This window comes from Taeniopygia guttata, chromosome 2, assembly GCF_048771995.1.
Source record: "Taeniopygia guttata chromosome 2, bTaeGut7.mat, whole genome shotgun sequence".
In the NCBI taxonomy this organism is placed as follows: domain Eukaryota; kingdom Metazoa; phylum Chordata; class Aves; order Passeriformes; family Estrildidae; genus Taeniopygia; species Taeniopygia guttata.
The window spans coordinates 46802330-46829830 of NC_133026.1; the positions used below are offsets into that span (position 1 = coordinate 46802330).

The window sequence follows — 27501 nt, forward strand, 5'->3', positions numbered from 1 at the left end:
CAACATAATGGAAGAGGGACCTTCCTGCCTTTTTCAGTGCATGGCCACAGCCTCATCCATAACAGATTCCAAAAAGGAGATGGAAATTCATAGGCATTACTGATGGATCAAAGTGCATGGTGTTTTCTGGGAGCCAGTGTCTTAGGAAATTGTAGTCCTGCAAACACTGGAACAAAAGAGAACCGACTTTCAAAAGTTTGCATCTTGCAGTTAAATTTTTTGTTGTTTAATATACAGAAAGTGTTAACTGACATGGTTCTTAAAGCCGGGGATGTGAGCACCTTCAAAAACTCTGGTGTTTAGGATGCACTGACTTCTACATTTTCCTCAGCTGGGGCATGAATAGCTTGTCTATCCTCTAACCAGATATTTACTGCCATGAAACCTCTGAGGATTAAACATCTCTGAACTGTTTATTTCCTGATGCCCAGTGATTTTAAAAACTATTTTTGGGACAGAGGTAGCCATACACACAGACTATGCAATATTCACCATGAGACTCTATGTACCACTACTCCTTTGGGATTTGGACTTAAATGGGTTTTGCATAAGGAAGCATAACAGCAGCTGGGGAAGATTTTCCAATTTCTACTAGCTTGTTGTATTTTGTAAATTTATCCCATGCAGACATTTGGGATATTTTCAAAAGAAAAATTAAAAATGCCCAAAAATTTCTGTGAGACTTGAGAATCTGAAGCCCATAAAAATTGTTCTTATGATGGCAAGACCTTGCTTGCCTTTACTTTGGGTCTCAAGTCTGCTCAGTTTATGCATAGTTAGAGAATCTCTGCAGCACAAGTCAAAGGTGTCCACCTATTTGGATACTCCACATAGTGCAGGGGTTCTCAGTCCAGTTCTGGAAGCAATGATGTTTCTGCAGGTGCTATGCTGTGCCTCACTAATTGGGGCTTGTAAGAGGAGGATTAATTATCTCAATCTCCCAGTGTGGAAAAGGGTTGCTTGGGGACCTTTGAATTGCATCCACAGGACTGCACAGATGCACCCAAAGTTTCTTTGGAAGACCTCTTCTCCGCACCACAGCACCTGGTGCCCGGAGCTGGGCAAAGTGCCAGGGAAGGTCCTTGGAGAGCTGCAGGGGAAGACAGCTCTGCATTACGCCTGCCAAGTCTGCGGTCCTCGTGCAGCTCTGGCAAGGAGGGAAAACCTAAGGAAATACATAACGGCACATTCTTCAGCATCGTCTTTCCCCTCCTGGGCTTGCACCTACCATGGCCCAGTGCCACACAGCCATCTGGGGTGGGGGAAAACTGCACTGCACCTTTTGTGGGATTGTGTGCCTTAATGCCCTCCATTCTCTTTGCCACAGCCTAGTTTTCTGTTCCATACCTCAGGGATGGAGCCATACCCAGTAATTACAACCCCGCAAGTCTCTGCTACCTACAGGGTAACCAAGCCTAAATGCAAGCTTATCAAAATTTCTTAAATAATGAAAAATAAAAATTCTACCAGCTGCCCATAGGCACTAGGACGGAAAAACCAATTTGACACCATGTGGGGAAAAGGACACATGCAGCTCCACACCATGCAGGGCTCCAGAGCTTATCTCCTGCTGGGAGGAAGGTCTGGGATGTATTCTGTGCATCCGTCCTGCAGCAGAGGAATGCAATTGGCAAGGAGCAGCTGCTATCAAGCCCAACACATTCAGTAAATTCTTTGGCTCTTGTCACCTACCCAATGGCTTTTCCTGGTCTCAACAACCTGGTTGGCAGGGACCAGAGGCACAGGGGGAGCAGCAGGCAAAGCTGGCCAGTACCATGGTTTTTCTCAGGTTGGCAGCCAGGGTGTCTCTTTTGGACGTGCTCTCCTGATAGTGGCCACCACTCAGGCCAGGGTGGCAGAGAAGATACTGCCCCAGATTAAAGCCCATACCCTCCTTTTTCTTCCTCCTCCTTTAACACTGGCCATCTAGTCTTGGAAAAACTATTATCCTGTGCACCTTGAATTGCTGCTGGAACAAGTGAAATAAACCCAACAGGAATCTAAGGCCAGACTAGGGCTCAGAGGGAGACAACCTCAGGCACAGTTCTAGTTACAGTGGTAAAGCTAGGTTTGCTGCAAATCTGTTAAAATTTTACTGCAATTTTTTGTAGGAATTTTCTTGCATTCCAATGGATTTCTTCCAGGAGAATATCTATTTCTGGCCAAATTTTCTGTTTTAGGAGTAGAAGAAGGGTGAAAATGAATACACACACATGCAACAACTTTTTTTCCTATCCAGACTTCCCCCACGGGAATGATACAAAGCACCCAAGATATCAAATTAAACAGGTCCCACAAGGTGTCTGAAAGATTATTCCCCTTATTGAGTATCTTGCTCCTGATATCCTCTTCCTGACATGCTAGAAGACAACAAAACAAAACAAACCAACAACAACAACAACAAAAAAACCCAAAAACCACTCACTCACCTTGCATAAAAATCTTTTAGATGTTTTCCACATCTTCCACCAGAGAGAAACTCTCAGCTGAAGGAAGAAAAAATTCTTTGATATTGCAGTTATTTTTATCTTTGACAACAGGAGTATTTCAGTGCAGGTGACGTGACAATGCAGCTTTGGATAGGAAAACAAGGATTGTATGACATAGAATTTAGATAGGCTGAAAGGAATTAAGTCTGTAACAATATTTAGCAATAGAGTGGTGGAAAGGAAAACTCCCATAGCACCCAGGTAGTTTCTCAAAATACCTAGGAATTCTCAGGAAAAAGCCCAAACCAAACCAAACCAAAGAAAACACCCTAAAAACCCATCAGCCACCCTTTAGATACAACTGTATTTTTCCTGGCAATTACTAAAAGACCCATATCACAAAGCAAAATGAAAACATAACAGAGTAACCTTCCAAATCACCATCTGAATGCAAACAGTGCTTGACAGGGAAGGGATAGAAGACTGTCTTTTCTCAGATCCCAGTTATGTCAGACAGCTCTAGATCATCTCCACCAAACAAATTGCCATGTCAAAAAAACATCCTCTGCAACTGATTCTTCTTAACAAGACCATTGCCTTCCCTTCCTCAGCACAAGAGACAGAGTGGAAAAGCTGGGCTCTCTAGCCATCATTTTGTCATCTCACCAATGTGTGTAGCCACATCACAAAGGTTTTGAAAAGAAGAGCAGCAATTTAATAGCTCAGAATTTATAGGTGTAATTAGGATAGTTTTTCTGGAACCCCTTTCACTGGAAAAGTTCATTCATATTCATTTAATCAGGTTGTTATACACAGACTCTGATTTCTGTGCATGAGACTGAAAAGCTGGCAGCTCTGTGAGCTCCAGTTGCCAAAGAACTAACCACCAAGCAACAGTCTGCTATTTAAGCTCCCGGACCTTTTTCATCACAAAATTTTATTTTCATCTGCCTTGCAAAACTTCAGTATGAAGTTTCTGTGGCAGATGTCTGAGGCTAAGCACATATTTGCTGAAAATTCCCATCAAGGTGGTCCTTGCTCCTGAGAATATTATCAGAGAAGAAGTATGCTGTATATGTTGCACCTTTGCATGTACAGTGCTGCTTTAATGCCTGCAAGTTTCAAGAAGCAGCTTGAAATTTTGGTAGAAGGAAACTACAAATAGGGTTTGCGAACAGTGCTTTAGGTGAGGTCAGAGCTGAAATTAAGAAAGCCAAGGCAGGATCAAGTGGTATCCAGGGCAGAGACACGTAAAAGTAAGGCTTGCAAGTTACTGTAGAAAGCAGCGAGATGTGACAAAGAGCAGCAGAGAAGTAGCTGGACTCAGCTCTGGAAGTGGTAGAAATGGGAAATGGATTTCTCAGACTTTGGAATGGCAAGGAAAAGGGATGGGAGGAATTGTAAGGGAGGAGCAAGAAATGTATCAAGCATGGATGAAGGGCTGTGCACTATTGGCAGTCTTCAGGAATTCATGCTGAGGAAGGACAGAAATGCAGGCCTTGTAAAAGGAGGATCTCAAGTTTACAGGTTCAGCAATTTGTCAAGCTGGATGAGCTAGCGCTGTTCCTCTTGGAAGAGGATGGTACTGAGGGAGGAGCTCAGCAGTCTGATTAGATTCATGAGCATTAATGTTGTGAAAACACTAAGCCCAGGAGTTCAATGGAAAAATTGTAAAATCTATTTCCTAAAATGTGAGACATGCATGCCATTTCAAATGTTGAACAGACACCTTCCAAGCTCATCAATCCATATTCCTGGGTGTGAGTGTTCAGTGATAATCTCATCACTCTGAAGACTTGCTTGGTTTTGTGCCTAACAAATTGCTCATAGAGTAATATATTAATCCTCCCATACAGACAAAAAAAAACCCAAAAAAAACAAAAGTGCTGCTCTTTTGTCTTCTCAGGGCATGCACAAAGTACCTATCATGGTCAGTTGTAAAAGCAGTATTCAGGATTTTATGGCTAAGATTGATAGATTATTATTACCAGCGCAGTGTGCATGCTTTTTCTTATACCTATCATATAAAATTGCCCCCAATAAAAAATAAAGAACACAAGTAACACTGTGTTATTCCCTGAGAGACACTACATTGTCTTGGTCTGGTGTACATCAGTGGATTTTGATTCTTTCACGTGCTATATCCGGAGGTTAAGTGAGGGAGTGATTTTAACATACTCAAGTTCTAAGTGTCAGACATCTGAAGCAGATTAATGATGTCCGCGTAAAACTGCCCCTGATAAAATGCTGCAGTTCAGACCCCATCTCCTGCCTGATTACAGGACTAAACCAATCTTATGTATTTCAAATCAAGCTTAAGCTGCCATTGTTTATCTTATTCTTAGCAAAGGAAATCTGAATAAACATATAAACTAGATCTAGAGCCCTCTTCACTCTCTCTTGACTGCCTCAGGGTTAAGACTAAATAAAAGCAGAAAAACCCCTGCTTGTTTCTGCCACAAAGGCTCAAAGCATTGCTCTCAGATCACACTGAAGCTCATAGAAAGTAAATAATCATCTTGTAGGATGTTGAATACCCATGAGATGCTGCCCTGTAGGAATCATGGCTTCTCATGATTGCTCTGTCAAGATGCAAAAAGTTTGCTGAAGAAGTGGCATTGGTCTGAGTCCCTTATTTTTCCCTGGTTCTCTCACTGACCTGGGGGGAGATATAGAAAAGTAATTTTTGCTACTTTGTGCCTATGTCTCGCTTCAAAGTCCCCACCCTCTGTGTTTGGCTCTCACCTTTTTTGCACACCTAGGGAAACCTTGACTGCAGCCTACACATTCAAAGGTAGCTAAATTACAATTAGTCACCCTGATGCCAGTGGGGTAAATCTGGGTAGTCAGTATTTCATTACTCATTCCTATTTATTTGGCTAAGGTAGTGCAAAGCCTATTTTTAAAATAAAGTAATAAAAATGTTGACAGAAGCCTTCTGCTTTTGGAAGAAAAAAATAATCAGGACTTTCCCAGACTGAAAATTGTTTAGGGCACTACTCTCATCCATCACTTTGTATGGCTCCGTGATAAGTCTCCTTGAAATTGCAAGTCATTCTCTATCAACATACATGGACAGCTCTCTAGCAAGACACAAATGGAAACAGGCACAAAGCTGCTTATTGGTAAATAAATCAAAGAAGAGGAATTGGGAGAAGGAAACACAAAGCTCTGTCTGTCAGGATAGGAGAGATTTATGTGAAAGATTCTCTGATGCTTCAGGCCACTGGTGCCATTTTCCAGGGTATGAATGGGTGGATCTTTTACATACGTTTTGCTGGGTTGACTTAAGTAAGTCTTGACAACTCACTTTCCCTGGGGACTAGACTAAAAGTATTGTTTAGAAATCTAATATATGGTTTATTTACTCAATTTGTGCTGAGCACTACAGTTCCTTCAGGCCAGCTTCAGCAGTCCATTACTCCATTAATGCTCCATTACTGAAATTAGTGCTGTAATTGGAAGGAGGGAGGATGATAGGGAAGGGGACACTTTTTAAAGGAGCAGGTCCCACTTAATCCCATCACAGAAGAAAGCATTAGAGAAATCTCAACTGCTCCCTCCCAAGCCCTTCCCTTAGGAAAAGGGTATTGAAGAGAAACTTCACTCTGGTGACTGACATGCAATAGCTGTGCAGTGAAAAGACGGGTCTGAGAAACTCACCACCAGGCCTCCTTTCCAATGAGAAGACTCAATGACAACATCAAGAAGCCTCCACACAGAGCTGCCCTGTGTCGGGATTTAGCAGGTGCTTAGGGTTCACCCTAAGCTTCTGGTCCCTCGCACAGATTTGGCGCTGCTAATGGGACCACTGGTACAGTCTCTGCTCCCACTGTCACACTGCAACCGGCTCTTTCACAAGCCTTAGGAGAGCACACGGTGCTAGGAAAGGCAGCTTAACCATGGAGATGGGGCACAGAGCTGAGTTTGGTTCCCACCACAGGTCTTCCTTGAAGACATAAAAGTTGAATGTGTTTGGGGTGACAGAGACTCCTTTCACTGTTTTGCTTTACTCATCCATTCCACAAGATACTTCATAGCATGAAGGAATTCAGGATATATGTATGAATATTTACTAATTATTCAACTTAACTACAAAAAGGAAATTCCATGGATGTTTTATCCAAGAATCTTATATCTCCATACAATCCTGCTGCCTGCAATAATTTTCAATATTAATTGTAAGCTAGTTACTGAGTAACAAATATCCTGTACAGTTATTCTGGATAACTGAAATATATGTTGCAGATATGCATATTTATTGGTTTAGTTAAATAGAAGTCCTGTCGGGAGTCTAGCAGGAAGGTAATACAATAGTCCTAGAGAGGTCATCTGTTAAAAGAGATTAAAGAATTTACAGTAAGAAGAAATGCCAATGCTTGGAGTGGGGATGCTGCTGATTCCGTCTTTCAGCCAGTGACAGGATTTGTTTCATCAAGGCTGGAACTGGAAAGTCCCAGAAGAAACTAAAGAATTAAAAGATTTTTTTGCTATTGGGGTGAGACCAGTGAGGACAGGCACTACTCCTGAATTTGTTCACAAGAAGCAGACTGACACAGTGACAGATTCTGCTGGAGTGGCTAAAATAGCAAAACAGCTATTATAGCATGGTAGGATCTATGGTAAAGTTCACATCATATCCTTATCTTCTTACATTTGGCTTTGGTCCTCATATTGCACAGACTCAACAAGATTTATTCTGAAATAGATGTTTTATTGCTGGGATAAGCCACTGCTCTGAAAATCTACCTAGAAAGAAATAGATTTGTTTACAAAGAGAAAAATAAGTGTAAAAAGAAATACCAGCAAACCATGCATCTTACATGCTTATTAAAAGAAAAAAAAAAAAAAAAAAAAGAAGTTAATTCTCTTCTTTGCTGACCTCTGTGTTTTGAGGAAGGCACTGTACCCCTTGAGGAAGTAAGGAAAGACATTACTCCTTTAGGCTGTCTTACTGATCAAGGTGGCTTGTCCCTAAACCTCTCTGAAGCCAAACCACAGTGGCAGGCTAAGAGTTTGTCACCCCTTCCTTGTCCAAAATCTCAGCCGCAGATGAAAATGTGTAAAGGGGAGCTGCATCATCAAAAGACAGCAGATAAACTGTGGGGATGGCTCTTTGCAGGATACATGTGCCTTCTATGTTCCAGGTTTCTGGGACAACAGGTTGTTATCTCTCTGGGCATCCAGCAGATCTCAGAGACCTGTGTGTCTCTGGTGGATGCCAGCAAGTAGTCAGGCACCAAGTCCTTGGCTGAGAAATGTATCAACATTCAACAGAATGCTAAATACACTTGTGTTGGTGAATGCCACCGAAAGAACTATTTTAGAAAGTTGCAGATGGCTATTTCAGGGTGGAGATGGACAGGATACAGTGGAAATAACATTTAAAAAATAATAAAATCTTGATACTTCATCTTTCTAACTTTCAAGTTACCCTGGATTTTTCAAAGAGAGCTTGAGAAGGAGAGAGAAAACTGGGAGGGACAGGAGAATGCCCCCTCAAGAATTAAATCCCAATTAACACACCGTCAGTGACGATGGTCGATTAAAAGACTCCTCCCTATTGATCTTTGCAGCTAATCATTGTCCTATCCCTGCTTAGGGAGTGCAGACACAAACCAGCGATCTAAATTTATTGAGACTCCTGACAATCAATAGGTCAGACCCACGGAGAGCATTACACAGAAAGCATCTCCATTGACTCATGACGGGCCAGCAAGACCCAGGTCTCCAAGAGGTCCCTAAAGCCGTTCCCCTCTTTGCTCCGATGGTTCATGCAAGGCCAGGGTTGCTCTGTGTATGCTCCTTGTCAAAGTCCAGACAAACAACCTGTGACAAAACAGCAGCCACAGTGATCCCTCTCGCCTTCGTCTCGGCATCATGGCATGAGAGCTGGATACCTGGAGGCAGCAGACAGCCTGCCACATGAGGCCTGCAGTTTTGATTTAAACAAAACAAAAGTGAGTAGCTGTAATTTCACAGATGGGAGCAATTCATTAGCTGGGAAAAGATGTGGTCGCTCTAATCTGCAGTGACTGGGGAGCTTTTGATGCAAATAGCCATTTGCAGCTGCCTCTCACTGGGTCAGTGTTGGGGAATAGACTGTGAGATGAAGAAAATCAAACTGTATACTAATTGAGAGCCTGCAACAGAACAACAGCATTGCAGGCAATATTTCTGGGCCTGCCATGTGCCCAGGTGATCTGCCACTTTGGGATTTTATAGTACGTGATAACAAGGGGATCACACACTCCATTAAATCACTCAGATGACTGGTATTCATGTGACTGCAACTGAAGGGTCAGAACAAAAATCCCTGCAAGTCATAGAGGTGAGCACCAGGACTGCCAGCACCAGGACAGCAGATGGGGGAAAACAAGGTTAAAAGGAAAAAAAAAAAAAAAACCAAAAAAAAACCTTGTCACATTTTAATCAGCTACATTTGAGCTGGAGTGCCTTACACAAGGCTGATGGCACAAACCAGCCTTTCCTTGTTCTCTAGTTACTACTATAACAAAACATGTTCTCTGTAGCACTGGTCAGGCCTTTTACTGCTTGGCAAATGTCAGGAAAAGTGAGGAAATGTGGGGAAGCAGGAAGCAGCTATAGAGGAGACCTACTTGCAGCAAAGCCTGATATCAAGAATGATGGTACTGAGAGTGGAAGGAAGCACATGCTGATTTCTGTGCATTGTGGTGTGGATGGCTTTGGCATGGGTTAAGGCTTCAAAAGAGAAGGCTCATCCTGGGATCCACAGGAGCCTGGGATTTCAACACATGGACATCACAAGGAACATTTCTACCTTTGACATAAAGCAAGCGTGGCTCTAGTAACCTTCTGGGAAAAGCAGACTCTGATCCTCTTCAGCTAATTTAGCTGAGTCAGGTCAACACTCAGGTCATAGCAGGATAGGTCCCAAAAGAAAACCACTGAGGTCTCTTGCTGACTGCAGCAATATTTGCAGAGAGTACTCATTAAAGGGACACAAATAATTCAGCAATACACTTGTATGGTCAAGGTGAGAGAGGAGAGAGAGGAGGGATGGAAGTGGCAGGTGGTGACCTAGGCACTGTGGTGCTCTCTACTTTTCTGCAATTATAAACACCACCTGCTATCAGGGTTTCTACGAGAATAAGACATAGCTCCAGCACAGACCCTTTAGAAGGTATGCATGCAAATTGGTCAATAAAACTATCTTAACATTCTTCCTTCAGGTAGAAGTGCAGTGGAATAAATCAAGGTGACATGGATATCTGTTTCTCAGTAATCTCCAAGATCAAGTGATAAGGGATGTGGGTAACATGGCAGTCTGGTAAGAAAATGCATAGTGGAAGAGTTAAAGAGAGAGAAAGAATGACTCCAAGCAAGTTACATATTGTTTCCTTTCTTACCCAGCAGGCAAAGGCATCACCACTATTGTTACATAATACCTTCCTAAGCCCTCCAGAGGTGAAGTGGCAACCAGCAAAAAACATATCTAGGAACAAATATACAGGCAGAAAAGGGGTAAAAACTGGAGAATGGGCAGAGTTATTTTAATTTAGATTACTGGATGATGCACCAAAACTGCCTGGAGGACAAGTCCTTTGAGAAAATGGCAAATATTTATATTACATGACATTAATTACACTTTTACTGCGAGCTAACCCTATTACAGTATTGTGTATGGACATAGAAGACAGTACTTCTGTAGTGTCCCTCCTAATAAAGAGCTGTCCTTGCAGAGGCCCAGCGATGGGGTTTATTGTGCTCTGTGTCACTGCCCATAAAGGCTGCTTAATGCACTTCCTTGCAAGTAGATTTCTTTACGACTTTACCAGATTAGAGGCATGGGGAGGAGCAGGATTTTCACTAACTTATTCTTTAGTATGAGGTCCTTTAACATGAGCTCCAAATGAGATGTGAAATCCTTGTTCCAGACATCCCAGCTAGATCTCCTGCGCAGGACTGGAAAAGTACTGCCAACACCAATGGGGCAGGGTGTCATGACTACTCAGATGACTTGTGCTGATTTATCCTCCAGCATAACACCTTGGAGCACAAATCTGAGCATAGCTGTGGGGCATAACCCTCAGCCTGCATTCAGAAAAGTGACAGAAGTTCTTCACTGTGCTGGATTCCGCAGAGACAGGTAATATCTTCCATGGGCTCAGGTGGCAACGGACAACAGCAGAGGTTCAGAGCTGGAGCAACATTGCTGGGGTTTTGTCAGAAGAATTAAATGTCAGACAAACAGAAAGAAAAAAATTCAAAGGAAGATGAGAGGGCAAGAAAATTATGATTAGTAAGGCTCAGGTAAAACAAGAAGAAAGAATTTAGTCCAACTGCTATCACATAAAGGCTTCACACCATGGACAAGAACCTCATAGCAATAAATCCCTCCTTCCCTCAGGACAGCAGGGCTTGGCCAACACAAATTAAATTGCATCATATTTCCCCTCTCCAAACAAAATATCTTACAAACACCCTAAGCACTACTGTATCTGAGGAAAAAGGTGTGATAGAGATACCAAGCAAGTGCTCAATAGCAAGATGCAAACAAACCAGAAGGAGACAGAGAAGCTACATCAAAGCAAGTGTTTTGGCAGAGACGTCAAGGCCAAAAGTTACTTTGGCGTTGGGTGATTGCAAATCTCTTCCTCACCAAAAGCTGAGGGAGCCTCTTATAGGCTGGAGATCAATTAACCCATGGAGGTTCTGGGCATAAGGAAGAGTGTGTGAGCTGCTTCAGGAAAGAAAGAGCAAGCCAAAGATTTAGGCTGGTCCACAACAAGGATGAGGTATCTTGAAAATCTGTCTGAGCCTCTTTTCAAATCATCTGAAATGGTCTCTCCTGAGAGAACAGGGGTTTGTGCAAGCAAACCACCACAGCCTGCCTTTGGCAGGACATGAAAGGCACTGGTACAAACAATGATGGGATGGATGAAAGAAAGAAAACCAGCCACTTGGTACTAGAAAAATATTGAATCTTGTGGATCCAGCTGGGCTAAGCTGGGGACTATCTGCATACTGCAGGAGGAACCCTTGCTGGAAGTTTCTGCAACCCCTACACTACCAGTTGAACTTCATCAGGGACTTCTCTAATCCTATGATTCCTGCACTCATTTTGCTGAAATTGAATGAATGCTGGCACAAAATATTGGGTCAGTGTCTGCCAATTAGCTGAGAGTGACAGCCAGTATTGGGGACATAAACTGTCCTGTAGGTTTAGCTAGATTTGAGAACAAGTCTTTCCATAGGCTCATACTGCAATTATCTGGCAAGAACACTGCATTAATAGTGGATTTTTCCTCCTGTAGGACAGACATGCCATGCTGGTTGCTCAGCAGCACAGCAAACTCATGCTCTGGCAAACTCCTCCAAAAATAACTTCCTGCTTTCTAGAGGTGCTTTCTGCACTTGCATGCCCAGTTGCTGAGTAGTAATCAGTGCAAGCATACGTACTAGAGGAATTCAATCCGTGTACAGTAGTCAACTTCAAATGTGGATGTTGGATGAATGCTTTGCAGGTATGTAATGGGTTTCAAGGCCAAAATGAGACCTGGCCACTGACAGATCGCTGCAAAATTCCCTGGTTTTTACACGTAGAAGAAAAAAAATACACCAGAAGGAGCACTGGAAGTGAAAATCACTGGTGAAGCATCAATGTGAAGAGTGGTGGAGTGTTCTTTCACTCTAGTAATTTTTTTTATAATTCAGTGCATTCAATTACATTAAAAAAAAAAGGGGGGGGGGGAGGGGGAAAAAAGTGCCAAACCAAATTAATTCACTTTGGAAGCTGTTTTTTCTTTTTCAAAATCAAAACCAGTAAAATGTAGTGTAAGGAATGCCAGAGGCCTAGGAACGAGGAATGTACAAATTAGACATGCTGCTCTGAATCAGTCATTTTCTATAACAACACTGTCTCAAAGGTGGTCAGAGAGAGGAAATGAGGAAAAAATAGGTAGATAAAGATGTAGGGTAGTTTTATATCCTGTAACTGTCAATACTACACTGAGGCAGAAAGATGGCTGGTAAACAGCAAAAAAAAAAACCAAAAAAACCAAAAAAAAACCAAACCAAAACAAAAAAAAAACCAAAAAAAACCACCAAAACAAAACAAAAACAACAACAGCAACAAACCCCACCCAGAAAATAATAAAAAAAAACCCCTTGATACCTGTTTATTTCGTGTATGAAGCACCTCTTAGTGCAAAATGCCACATAGCAGTGTGTGCAAATCTCTGCGACTGTTTCATCCACATTTAAAAACTTCTGAAATCCTTTAGGGACCAAGCTGCCATGGTGGAAAACAAAGTACTTCCTACAGCGGAAAAATAATGATACAGAAAAGACCCAATTATGTTACGAAATTCTTTGAAATTTATGTTGTATTCTTACCCTTAATACCACAAAGTCACTGTCAGAAAGAATAGCTAAATAGTAATTTTTTTGGTTAATCCATGGTATTTTTCTTCTGAGCGAGTTTGCCAAAAATAAGGTACTTAAGCAGCAGGGCCCCAGATCTATTTGGCCCCCAAAGAACAGTCATTTTCCACACCATCTCCTGGGCATCTCTGAAAATTCTACCAATTTGGCTCAACATTTTAGCTGTGATATTCAGCTTAAAAGAAAGCATCCATAGAGCAAACACCATCTGTTTTGTTATGAATGCCTGTCTCATAGTCTGATTCCTGGGTACCTTATTTTGTGCCTGGACAAGGCTTTTCCGGGGCTGGGACCTTCATATCACCTCTCTATAGAGAGGGCTGCTCATCTTCTCCAAAGGAGATCGCTGATGATGTCTCTCCTCTTTGGGATTGCCTGTTTTCATCAAATTTTCAGGAACAACCTACCTCTGAGATCTAGCTTTTTCTAGCTGGGTAGCCACCCAATCTGCCAAGTCCTGGAGTTACTGTGAGTGTGAGAAGGAGCAGATGTCCATCCTCCCTTCCTCCATCTTTCCATCCTCAATTCCTAAAGAAATGGTGGGAAAAAATTACAAATGCATGATGAGCAAAACAAACATGAAATGATCAAAGTAAAGAGGACAAAAATATGTTTTAGGATGGGGAAGAACTATTCAGAGAGTGTTAGGGCTCCTGAATTAGAGAGAAGCTGAGGAAGTAGTTCTGAATTTTATCTCCATGGCTTTCCCATCTGCTTGCTTACAGCTCCTGCCTCTCCATCCCAGTCCAGCCCAGACAGAAGATGATCCATCATGCAACCTGCCTAAAGTGGGCTTTTAGCTGCTCTGGGTGCTCCCACGCAGGGGAGACACAACCACACAATTCAAGGGAGGTTACAAATCCCCAGTGCCACTGTCTAGCAGGTTACCACAGTTTGGGTTTTTTGCTTCACAGCTCTTGAAGGGAACCCTGGGAGCAAAAGGATGAGAGGGAAAGAAGGAAAGGGGGGAGAGAGTCTGCAGTGGGAGGAGGGGAAGAATGGAGTCATGCTCACAGCTTTTCACAGCTGAAAACAGACCCCACTGCTGGTAATGTGAGAGGGCTGAAGCAGGCGCCAAATGGATAAGGCTGTAGACAGTGGGACCAGAGCGCTGATACTTGCCAGTACCTGCAGATAGGAGACAAATAATTGGCACATGTTAAGAAAAAAAAAAAAAAAAAAAAAGGAAAAAAAAAAGAGAAAAGAAAAAAAAGCAGGGGAAAAAAAAAAAAGACCGGCAGAGAAAGACAGAGTTGTTAGACATCCGTATTTTCTAAATGTGTCTGGCAGGAGCCCCAGCAAGGAATTTAATCAGCAAGAGTTGTTTAAACTGGGCTTTGAAAACAAGCCCTGTGCTGCTAGTAATGAACTTCATATCATCTGCAACTCCTGTTTGCTGACGACATTCAATTTGTTAATTCTGCAGCTGGTGATAGGGGTCAGATATGAAAGTGACGATTGTTTTTTGACGTCCCAACCCCTGCTCACATCTTTCTAATTAATCCTTTTAGGAGCCACCAGCAGATCAAGAGAAGTGTGGGGAGGGAGGGAGTGTGGGGAGGAGGAAAGACTTTTTTTTGTGCCTGACCAGTGGCTCCTTGCCTCCCTCTGTGGCGGAAAGGAGACACAAGGGTATACCTGCTACTTGGTCTTATGGGTATGAGCTTTTACGGATGTCTTAGAAAACCTTAATGTTGGAACAGTAGGTGGCAAAAAAATAAAAATAATAAAAGAAGGCTGACACAATCACAAAATAGGTAAGGTTGGAAGAGACGACAGTGCGTTACCCAGTCCAACCTCCCTACTCAAGCTGGGCCATTCTAGAGCACATTGCACAGGATTGTGTCTAGATGGTTGTTGAATATCTCCAGTGGAGAACACTCCACAACCTCTCTGGGCAACTTGTGATAATGCATGCTCACTGCTCAGTAAAGAAGTTCTTCCTCATGGTCAGGTGGAGCTTCCTTTACATCCATTTCTGCTCCCTGCCTCTTGTCCTAGTGCTTGGCACCACTGGGAAAAGCCTGGAAACATCCTCTTGGTACCCTTCTTTCAGATATTGATAGATATTGATGAGGGTCAATCTCAGTCATTTCTTCTCGAGGTTGAACAAGCCAAGCCCCCTCAGTTTTTCCTCATAAGAGAGATGCTCCAGTCACCCAATCATCCTTGTTGCCCTCCCACGGGCCTGCCCCATGAGCTCCAAGTCTCTCCTGTACTGAGGAGCCCAGAACTCGACACATCACTCCAGGACTGAGTAGAGGGTCAGGGTCACTTACCTCAATCTGCTGGCAATGCTCTTTGTAATGTACCCCAGAATACCACTGTGCTTCTTGGCCACAAGGGACCTGCCAGCTCAGGGATACCCTGTTACCCACTGGGACCACCAGGACACTGGGACCACCAGCTTTTCTCCACAGACCTGCTCTCCAGAAGATAAGGCCCCAGCCTAATGGGGTTACTTTTCCCCAGGTGCAGGACCCTGCATTTACATTTTTTGCATTTCAGACTGTCTTCTCTGCCTATCTCTCCAACCTGTTGAGGTCCTTCTCCCTAAAATAGTCCACTTTAAAATCTGGCAAGCAATTCATATTAACTATCTCCATGGGGAATGAGAAGGGTGTTGGAATTAGTAGAGGTAGGAAACCATTCTCCCACTATATTATCTTGCTGATATGGGGCTGGTGAGATACCCCTGGTTTAAAGAGCTGAATGTGTACAAGCCACACAGAAATCAGGCAACTCTGTGCAGGCAGGTAAGAATGTCATCAGAGAAGAAATCATGGCCTCAGGAGGACCCCAAGTGCATGCACACATGTGGGTACTGCAAGGGAGTCGGGACCCATCAACAAGCACATAGGCTCACAATGCACAGATGGCTTTAATGGAAACAGCAAAAGGGCAGGATATGTTGCTGGCCTGCACAGCATGAGAACAGGAGTGCTTTGCAGATGCCAAAGTCCCCCTTCACTGAGTTTTTAACCTGGGAGCCTGAATGTCTTACCTAGAAAGTTACTTAGGATGTTGAATCTGCTGCAGCGACCACATGTGCCTTGGAGAGGGTCACCTGGCACATCAACCTAGATGTGGTGCAGTGAAGTCTGTGTTCATTTGCAGAGGCTGTATGAGGAGAACTTGCAAGGCAGAAGAGGCAGCAATCTCGAAGGCAGAAATTTTATAAAACATGAAAAATGTTAGAGTGGAAAACTGACTGGGTGACAAAATTTTAAGAAAAGAAGACCTGAGTTAACACATAGATATTGCTGGCACTGGGAAAGGTAGAAGAAAATAAACTTGCTCTTGTTAGCACTAGGCTGAAAAAGAATTTTTTAATGGAAGACTTTGGTTTTTCTTTCCCAGTCCACCTCAACACTGAGGTTTGGACTCACAGGAAATACACCAACATCATCAGCCTCCCTAGAGCTGGAGAGTCCTGGCAGAGGTTGCACCTGTTCTGGGTCAGAGCTGAAGAAATAGTTCCAAACACCTGTCCTCTCACAATGATTCCCCAGAAGAATGCTGGGATGCTGGCACAGCTGGGTAAACGCATCTACCCATTTGCTCTGTTCCAATAGGATCTAGCACTGAACCTTTGGCTCATATGCAGGGGTAATGGCTCCTCTCAAGAAAATGGGGCTCTACCAGCTCATTCCATCTGTGTATCCATTGGACCTGATTTTTCTGTGGACAAAAAGTGCAACCTGCTTATATGCTGTCAGTGCTCTCGTTTTCCTGCAGAAGTTTTCACTTGACTCCCTTTATTAACCAACTACTGCTCTCAGCCATTCTCATAATGGTTTACCCATCCAGTACAAACTTGCAGTATCCAATATTGTGATGAGAAATCAACCACCTCCATAAATGTTTACCCTTTTTTTAGCAGACTTTATCAGTATGTATTAATCTGCACACAGAAAGGAGGTCTATTGCTCCTTCACTCCAGACTTAAAATGTCAGTAAAACACAGTTCTGTTCTTGGCATGCCGGGAACAAGACTAGCTTCAATTAAGTTGGACTAGTTTTAAATCAGTAGGCTCATGAGCATGCTTTGCCCTTATGGTGTCTTTTTAGTTTGTTCCAAACATTATGCAGGAAATCTAGGAAAATACCGGGGGTGGGGCGAGCTGTATGTTGTGATTAAATTGATGCAAAGATATTGTTAGAGGTGGAGGTATCTTCCTACTTGAGAATCACTGCTTTCCACAAGCAGGTAACTCACTATCAAAGCCTGCATGTAAAAGAAAAAGAGTATCAGAGGGCTGCCTGAGGTTCCTGGGAGATACCAGCCTCAGAGGACAAAGAGCTCTGCTGCATCTGCTGATAACAGAGGACAAACAACTGGAAGGATGAAGCTGCATTGGGACATCAGCAATGAAACAGATTTTCCCCATGAGATAAGCTGAAGACAAGAAAACAGAATTATAAATGCAGTGAAAAATGAGTAGAAGAGTCTGAATTTCTCAGGCTATTTAAAACATGCAGTTATTTTTTAATAGACTTTCACTTGTTGCATCTATGAACATGCAAGAGTGGATCTTTCACTCCTGCAAGATTTATAGGCTTAATTTAGCTGCTTATAAAAGACTGATTGGCCCTGAACATCTCTGCAAGTGGCTCATGGTACCCACTCTGCTTAGCCAGAAGCACAAAGCACTTAGCAAAAAACATTATCCTTTCCACTGTTTATGTTCAGCTCAAGCACATCTTAGGCCTTTTATTGTCTGTATGGTTAAGTCCTACAGGTACCCTGTCACATAAAAGACATACTGTTTATTATTCCAGTGTTAACAAAGTACTTGAGGGAAACAGTAATCTATTTTCAGTGGGGGGAAAAACCCAACCAAAGCAAATACGGCAAGAATTGCCAGCTCCAATAGCAACAAGAGAATCTTTTACATCTCAACCCACTGCAGAGGCATCCCCACACAAGCCTTGTGCAGGCAGTTGTACCTCTCTAGCTGCATCTTAAACCACAGCTTTCAATTAATTATGGTACCTTGCTCACTCTGCTATTCTTGCATGACTTTTCTCTGAAATCCAAAAAATATTTTCTTTTATTAATTAATTATGTGCATGGCTATGAATTCTGTTTTAGGGTGATAGTTCTGATTTTCTCAGCTCAGAAAAGGACTTTACATCAACCCAGAAAACCTTACACCATAAAGAATCAATTCCATGCATTATTATTATATATTATATATTATATATTATATATTATATATTATATATTATATATTATATATTATATATTATATATTATATATTATATATTATATATTATATATTATATATTATATATTATAATATATTATATATATTCCATAATATATATGGAATAATATTATTATTCCATAGAATTCCACCCTGTGTTCTTAAATACTTTAGATCTTTCTACCAGGTATATATCTTGCCACAATATGAGGTTATAATAAATGTGAAAATACATATTTTAAAAAAACACACCCTGTCTCTGAGAAACACACAAAAATAAAAAGCAAAGCATGTCTAGATTGAAAACAGCTAAAAGGAATAAAGTCAACAAGGACAGTGTTTAAGTAATCAACATTCCCAGATAGGTGATGTCAAAATGGTAATTATCTTTCCAGAGCTGCCTGAAAATCTAAAGCAGGAGGAAAATATCCAAAAAAACTGTATTTCACTGCTCTCACCCTGTGAGGGTACCCAGTACATCTGGAATAATGTGCTCACAAAATGGTGTTCATCTTCGACAGCCCTCCAGAGCTCTATGGAAAGGGTGTAGGTGGTCCAAAGGGACACAATTACAAGCAAAGGCATAAAATTTAACACAGTAACATTTGCAGCGTTTATCAGAACAAATTCCCCAGCAATGAGACATAGCTGACATAAGGAAGTGTCCTTAAGGAATCAGCGGGCGCTCCATTAAAGGTTTTGCTAGATAAAGCAGGCCATGCTTCAACTTGGAAGGAAAAGTTTTCAAATACTCTGATTTCTGCAACAGAGTGAAATGACAGAGACTCTGTTGGGCAGCAAAGTTTCAAAAATGCCTTTAGGTCTCTGGCTTGTTTAGGCTACCTCTTGGAGAGAAACTCAAAAGAACTAGACTGTATGAAAGCAGCATTATTCAGCAGGTGTTATCTTAGGCACTTTGGGAAAATGTTACCCCCTTGTATTTAGAGCTTAGGTCTTGTGATTAATTATTTATATCTGCCCTGTCATGGAGGCTGTTTGAGGATGTTGCTGCAGTACAGGCCACCAAGAGCAGAGCCTGGGAGACTGTGGTTCAGTAAGAGAACACAGGACAGGAAGAATAAGGACAGGTACATGAAGATACCCACTGAGCTTTATAGATCCATGTTGAGGAATCTGAAAGCAGATTGATTTATGAAAAAAGCACTTAAATATCAGACCCTCACAGTGAAAAGAGTGCTTAGGATGCACAGCTTAGGAATCATGGATGGAAAGAATAACCAAATCAGTATTTTTAACTGTTTGTAATGTTATAGGGAAAACGAAAAACCTTAATTCTCAGTGTGGGCAAACACCTATACCAGGGCCAGAATATATTAGGGACAGTCCTTGCTGCCCAAATGCTGTCAAAATCTTAATAATTAACATTATTGATAGACATCAGTTTTCAATACTAAGACTTTAATAATGCTGCACAGAAACCAATTTTCCAGCTTTTATTTATTCATCAATTTCCACCTCGAGACCACAGAAGTGCTGACAAGTGAAAAATGGGGAAATCAACAGAGAAACATCTTAAAACAATACCGTTGTTGTGCAGCACCACTGTCAGGGGATTATTGCCCTTCTCTCCTCCTGTAATGAGAGGTTTGACCTGTATTGCACGGGCTGAAAAGGGACAAGTGACCCACGTACCAAGAGGCCCAACTCTCTCACCAGCAAGTGCCAATGCATTTTGCATTAGCACTTCTCACGAGGAGACCCTGAGTCCCAGTGCCAATGGGGCTAGAGGAGTGTGAAAAACCTCCAGAATATGCCTTCTCACAGCCTGACAGATAACTTGCCATGAAACCCAAAGACTGTCATGTCATCCAGGACTTAATAATCTATATTATAATTCAAAGGAATGAGTTGCGGCTCACAGGTTACATAGACAATCCTTAAAACTTCTACTGAAAAGTTGTTTTTCTAAGGAACACAGCTTTGCTCCTCACACAGCCTATTCTGTAAATCAACATAAAATATAATTCATTCAGCTGGTTTTAAAAACAAAAGAAAAATATCTACTTACTCAATATTTTCATTCTATGGACTTTATTTTGCAAAAGAGTGGGTAATGAGAATAAAGCTAATGAAGATGCTTTAAAATAAAAATATTTTATTTAAAAATGAAAGGGACAACATGAAGGAGGCTATTTTATCTCTAAATTTCAAGTCCAAGATGCTCTGAGCAAGCAGTGGTTGAGGACAAAGCTAAAGTAGTAGGTTTCGCTTTAAAGAAATGCAGACCAAGTAGTAAAATATAGACTGAAAATTAAAGTGCAAGAAGACAAAAATGCTTAAATTAGCCTGGGGAATTCTATCTATCTAAGTCTTGCCTATATTAGACAGGGCTTGCTGGAAAAGAGAAAACTGTAAAATTACCAGTAAGTTGCCCTACTGGAAGCACAACCTTATATTAGGAAAAAGGAGATTTTTGGCTGCTATAGCCCTATAAAGTTCCTTCAAGCACGTAAGTCAAGCAGGAGAAAGGATTCAGCTTCTGCTGAATCATTTGCCTGCACCTGCAGCCTGATGGAGAATGGTGTTGACTTGGCTGGTAATGGCTAATAGATTGGTATTTAGAGCTATCCTTGGCATTTTTGCACAGCCTGGGGAGGCAGTGCCGTGTTTCATAGATTGTATTTCAAAACAATACAATGTCCTGGGTGACAGCATCTGATTTCTATACACCCTCTTAAAAAAAAAAAAAACAAAAAACAACAAAAAAAAAACCCAAACAAAAAAAACCCAAACAAACAAAAAGAAAACTAAAAAAAAAAAGAGAAAAATCTTTGCTTGAAGTTGAGGAGAAAATTGATTAAAAGTAAAATACTCAAGGGGAGGCAGAGATCCTGGGAAATAGGGGAAAGTGGAGACTGTAACCTTCTGTGCCTTCACATGGAGGGGTTTAAAACCCTCTCTCTCTCTAGAAGGTCCAGGTGCAAATTACCATTTCCACGCCTCATCCTTCCCTAACTCACAGACACTGTAACTCAAATACAAATTTTGAGCATGGATCCAATGCCTTAAGGCCTTCCAAAGTCCTCTTGCCCAGTTGGCTCAGCACATTTGAAATTAGGTGGCTGTCTCTGCAAACCAGTCTCATGATTTTACACTTTTCAAATCTGCACCTCTACCTCTAATACTTCCCCAAACCCCATTCCAAATCCTTTTTTAACTCATTGCAAAGAAGCTACAACAAATGCTTACAGAATGCTGACCTAAAGCACAATTCTTCACCTGATTCTGCACCTTATAAACTTTAAATTTTTTCCACATGGCCTCTAATTTTGGGTCTTCGATAGAAACCTTGTACAGGCAGATTGCACCATTTTGTGGCCAGTTCAATGCAGATGGCCAAGATAACGTATCCATTTCCTCCCAGTATCTGGTTTGGCCAATTCTCATTTTAGTCTTCCCAGCAGAGGGGATGCCCAAGATTGGTTAAAGAGAGTTAGGTATCCAAGTCTCTGTTTTCAACTGCTAATGCACACCGCTTGCAATTTGCTTGCAATTTGACAAGCTTAATCTAACAAGAAGGTGCCATTTTAGCCTCTTTAGGTCTCTGTGCCATTTATAAGTAAAGAAATCTATCACAGAAAATAAAACAGTGGGGGTTTTCAACAGTAGTCTCCATTCAGGCAAAGTGGTAACTTTTTCCAGGACAATCTTGATTTTCTACTACCAAACTATGGGTCTCAGAATTATATTCTGCACTGCAGATTTCATATTTGTGGCCTGCAGTCACAGGAAACTCATCCTTGAAAAGTTAATTCAGTAGGACCACAATATGGGACTTGCTGTTTAAAATAATAGGAAGAGAACATTTATTCTTTTCCATACTTACCATGGCTAAAATAAAGAATTAAAAAAAATAAAATCAGTTTTATCTTCTGGAAATGTCAGATTTGCTTTGTGTCCTTCAGAATTCATTGATTTGTCTCTTCTTCCCCTGGAGTAATTGCCCAGACCTTTTCTGCCCATCTACACTTTCTCTGCCACAAGCTGAAGAAACATTCACTATTAGCATGTCTCAGAGGTGCTAACCTAAAGAGACAATATTCATTACACAAAAACCCCTGTACAGCTTCTTCTATCCTTTCTCATTCTTACTTTTCAGGAGACAGGGAGCCGAAGAGGGATTTCTGCCAGGGTATTGTTTCAGCTTACTATGAAGAAAATCCTTGATTCTTTATGTGTGCTTGGAAGCCTATAGTAATCATATTATTCCAGGGTCCTTATTGCTGGTTAATGGAATTCTTTTAATATTGACCCAAGTTTCTATTAAATAGATTTGCATTGATCTGGTGATGTATAGAGCTCAAGTAAGTCTATCTATGTGTAAGCAAATTAAAAGCCTTAAGCCTATACAGCCAAACTGTATAATCCCATGCTGAAAAATTGATTCTCTGATACTCTCCTGGGGATGTTTTTTTTTTTCTTTTTAGGTAAAGAAACACCTTCCATTTCTTCGACAGAAAGAAAAATATCACAAATATTTCACATTCAAAAAATACAGTCCAAAATCACCAGAATAAGTGTTTGTAATTAGAAACTGCACCATGCATTGGGTAACACAGCACTGACAATTCAGCAGTTATAATGAAAATATGAATTATGTTGAATACCATAAATCATGTTGCTACACCATCACTCATCATTGCTTTCCACCCTGAGCATAGAGTTTGATATTTTTCAAACAATATGTCTACCACAGTCTTGCTGTCACCAAATTCGATACCAGCATCACCCAGATTGTCCTCCTTTGAAATCAAACTGGTCTCAGTGTGCCTTTTCCCTGTCCTGGAATAAAATCATCAAACACATAGATCTCAAAACACTTAGTAAATTACACTGTCCTGGTTGTGTATGTGCAGTAGTATTGAAGATGCACCCATTAAGCCTGTGGCAATAGCAATAATATCTACAAATCTGCATGACAGTCTCCAGCCACCACCATGGGTGTTCAGGGCCACTGAATGTGAGGATGGGCACAGGGGAGGGAGTAGCAGGAGTTCACATGGGTTGTTGCCCAAGGCACCATGCTCCAGTGTGGCTTATCCCACCTCTAGCAAGAACTGCACTCACTTTGAAGCCTCTCTTCTAAGAGAAGGCACCAGTAGTGTTCTCCTCTTTTCTGTCCCACCATGTCCATTCATAACATTCATTAATTAACCAGGAGATAATCCATCTTCACTATCAAACCTGTGGTTCAGAAAGCACCCAAGGAGCAGGAAGACACACATACACATATACCCAAATAAGTGGGATGTCTTCAATCTTATTTCTATATGAAATAAGACTAAAATAATCATAAAGCTTAATTCAATCTCTCAGTTCCTGTTTCACACACATTTTAGCCCTCCAGCATAACTGCACTAAAGGTATTCTTTGTCTAATGTATTACAGGCTACTAGCACAACTCTCAAAAAACCACAACCATATCCAAGGTGCCCAACTGCATATAAAGACCAATCCACACTTTGGAAATCCAGACAGAGCACCTATAATTTGGAGGCCATTCTTATATTACCCAGTTAATACGTGCATATGCCTCCACTGTGCACTTATAATGTGTGAGCAGCATGAGTAAAAAAAACCCAAAAAAGCCTGCCAAAAATCAGTGGTCAGGAATTGCAGAGTTCATGCAGTGTGTTTAATGGGTATGAAGGATGAGCACTTTCTCAATGCTTACCTTACTGAGTGGGATCTGTTCAAGAAAAGATAGGTAGTAAGTAAAAAATACCTTTTTAGAAATGCTAATTAACATCAAACACTGGTCAATAATCTTCAAAACCTCCCCATTATAAGCATGAACAACTACAGCTTTTCAAAATGAAGTAGGTCTTGGTAGATGTGAAGATTTTCTCACTGGAAGAGCCATATCTGCTGTTACCCTGTGTACAAGCACTTCCATCACTTACCAATATCCAAAAGAGCATATCAGCAAACCCAGATATTTTTAGTTAGGGTATTGCATGCCGTGAACCTTGCATGTATTTCAATGAATGTTTTTAGTACTTGTTATTCTGATTCACACTGAGACCCAGCCTAGCCTCTATTCTGTCCATGCCACCTTTCTGCTGGAGGAGTTTTGAATGCCAGTTTTTTTTTGATGGACTTTCCTTGTGCTTCAATAGGAGTAGTGCAACACCTTGCTTTCATAATGAAGTACTGTGCTTATTTCTCCATGAATTCTCAGACATACACAATTATAAAGTTCTAAAACAGCTGCATGAACTTGCTTTCGGGTGACAAAAGTGAAAGCCTCCAGATCATCACCAGCTCTAGAGAGTTAGCAGAATGAATAAACCACATCCCTGCATCAAAGGAAACCCACTGCCCACCAGGACCTCAGTGCTACATTATGACTGTCTTAAAACCAGTGAAACCCTAATGGGATGCTATAGAAAAATTACTGTCATGGGTTCTTAAGAATCATTTTATCACAAAAGCAGTAAATTCCTGTCTGCACAGAGAAAAAGATCCTTGCCTCTTGCTCCCTATTAATGGTAGGCATCACCTGCTATGTGGTTACCTGCAGAATTTCCAGGGAGTGTGGATGCAAACAACATCTCTTTCTCCAGGTGCAGGAGTCAAACTGAAAACAAAGGCTCGTAGTATGCCCTGATCCCTTTGCAAAATGAGGGGCTACCTCAGCTGGCTGTGGAGCCCCCCATGGCTGGGGCATGCTCCCGGGTCCTGCCTATCTCAATCTTCTGCCCCAGCCCTGAGCTGGAAGGTGACCTGCAGGAAACTCACAAAAAGCTGTTACTGTGTTGTGTCAGCTCAGAAAACCGCAACAGGGCCAGGCAGGGGAGGAAAAAGCCTGGAGAGGAAATCAAGGAAATTCACTTTGGCAGAAACTAGCAAAGCCTTTTTCTGAATGTTAACTATCTAATTTAATGAAGTCTAGAGATCAGTAGAGACAATTGTCACTGCCAGCTTTGATGCCAATCACAACTCTGGAACACAAGCCAGTGAATGCATTCAACATACAAAGGAGAAAACAAACAAACAAAAAAAAAACAAGGCAAGGATTTGACCCTGTGCTCTCATGATCCTTTAAGAAGAAATATCACATTTCAAAACTATGGGGAAAAAAAATCTTCCCAGTCAGAGCAAGTCAGCAAGAAAAAGGAAACAGAAATCACATGGCAAAAAACTACAGAACTATAATTTCTCTGTCAGTCTGTAGTGCCTTTAGGGCTGTCAGCGGGAACACTTGTGGGCTGAAAACCTCTATGTGGGGTGGAAAATTAGGGAAGATTTCTCTAATCCCTGTCAGAGAAGCAGGCCTGAAGTTTTTCCTTGTGGGCAGCTGTAAGTCTGCTGTGCTTTCATGGGAGTCCTGTCTCCGGGACACACTTCTCCTGTGCAATTGGGTTTCCACTATCCTCAGCTCCATCACTCCCTTCACCTTATTCTTAAGATAGCATATGGTGAAGGAGACAGTTTGCATCTCTGCTAAGTACATAAAAACAAACTCCAAACCTCTGTGCATAAAAGGCACAAATAAGTGAATTAATATACTCTGATTTCTTTCAAGCAGGTTTTTCCACAGAGACTTGCAACAGAGGAAAATTAGAACCATTAGGTTTGGAAAAGACCTGCAATAGCCAGTCCAACATTTGAATATCACCATGCCCACTAAACCATATCACAAAATGACACTTAATACTCACTTTTGAGCACATCCAGGGATGGTGAATTCCCGCTTTTTCCTGAAAATCTGTAGATCTATAGCTCAAACTCTTATGGGTAAACAACAGTTAACATAGAATTCTGGACAATCTGCTCCTTCCCAAGCTGAAGGACTGAACTATTTATTCTCTCATCCTCTTGAGCCACACTTTCTTCTCTGAAAATGGGCTCTGGGAAAAATCTATAAGGGAGAATAGCCTTTTATATCCCCTCTAAAATATTAGGCATTTTAAGTGTGCCCATTTCTTGCTTTACATGACTTTTTCATACCTATATCTTCATCAGAATAGTCACACAATGAGAAATTCTGATGGTACTAAAAATATCCTTAGGGTGACACCATACAATCTAAGAGGTTTGCTTGAAATTTCTACCAGGCATACAAACACAGAGGGCGATTGGGTGATGGATTTCCCTGAGGGTACAGTTCTTACCTTGTACTCAGTTAGTTTTGGAGAAATCCTGTCACAATGCAGAAACATCCATCCTCTCTCTTGCATGCAAGAGAAATATGAGATCCCAAACTCTTCTGCTTGACTTTTCTTTGCCTTCCTCTCTGTCTTTTCACCCAAGCTGTAGACCTGAAAACCAAATCATATGATCAGAAAGCCTGAAAACCAAATCATATGATCAGAAGGTCATGACCACTCTTCTGCCTTTCAGCTCCCAGGGACTAACCTCATGGTACTTCTCTCTACTTAGGCCATGGCAGAAACCAACCTTGCAGCCCAGGGACCATTCCTATTAACTGTTCTCTCTCTGCAGACCAGGGATAATTTCCATGAGGCCATGCAGTGAGGACTGGGGACACAAACTCAGTTTTGGGGGGATACAATGGTTGGTTTCTGCAGCCACAGCCTGGACAAAAGCCAAAGAGTAACCAGAGCCACAAGCTGGCCTAGCTGGTGCCGAAGGACCAGCATGGGAACACAGGCTTTGAAAAGTGGAGGCTACACTGGTGTGGTGGAAAGGTTGGTCATTCTCAGATCTAGAAAATTCAGACATGTGCCCAAAGCAGAGCCAGGCAAGCGACAACTCTTCCAAATGGCAAAAAATAGCCCACTTCTGCTATCACTGTCATACTCCCTTTCCCCACTGAAACCAACTTGCATAGATCTTCTGTTAAACACACCAATTTGTTATGTTTATATGGGGTACAAAATGCATTTCAACCAAAAGGTTAACTTTCCACAACTCACTTGTGCCACTGACCTTCTGGTGAGGAAAGGGAGAGTAGAGTTCAGCTGGATGGGACATACACCAATTACCTAGTCCAAATGCCTGATCACAAGTTGAGGGCATCATCCAACTGCCTTTTAAACACCAGCAGGTTTGGGACATTGACACTCTCTCCAGGAAGCCTGCACTAGGGTTTGGCACCCTCTCAATAGATATGTTTCCTCAGGTCAACTCCAAACCTTCCCTGATGGAGGCAGATTTGAACCTGAGGTTGTCCCTCAGCCTTCGTCTCACCAAACTAGACAAACCCTGTCCTCAGCCACTCTTCACAGTGCATGTCTTCCAGCCCTCTCACATCTTCGGTACCCTCTTCTGAATCCCTTCAAGGATCTTCATATCCTTTTTAAGTTTTGGGGCTTGGAACTACACACAATATCTAAGGTGAGGCTGCATCAGTATCAAACACAGTGGAATAATCCTCTCTTTTGACCAGCTGGTTGTTTTATGTTTGATGTACTCCGGGATGAGGTTTGCCCTACTGGCTGCAAGG

General features: G+C 41.7%; 1 long non-coding RNA gene across 1 annotated transcript; it reads right to left on the reverse strand.

Annotated features, from left to right (window-relative positions):
• Positions 1-2422: 2422 nt before the first annotated feature.
• LOC116807955 (uncharacterized) lies at positions 2423-26350 on the reverse strand. The gene is made up of 5 exons (XR_004367262.3): positions 26207-26350; positions 13872-13985; positions 13265-13385; positions 12589-12732; positions 2423-2486 (listed from the first exon to the last, which is right to left on the reverse strand). It is a non-coding gene; the product is annotated as an uncharacterized lncRNA (long non-coding RNA).
• Between the last annotated feature and the right edge of the window lie 1151 nt (positions 26351-27501).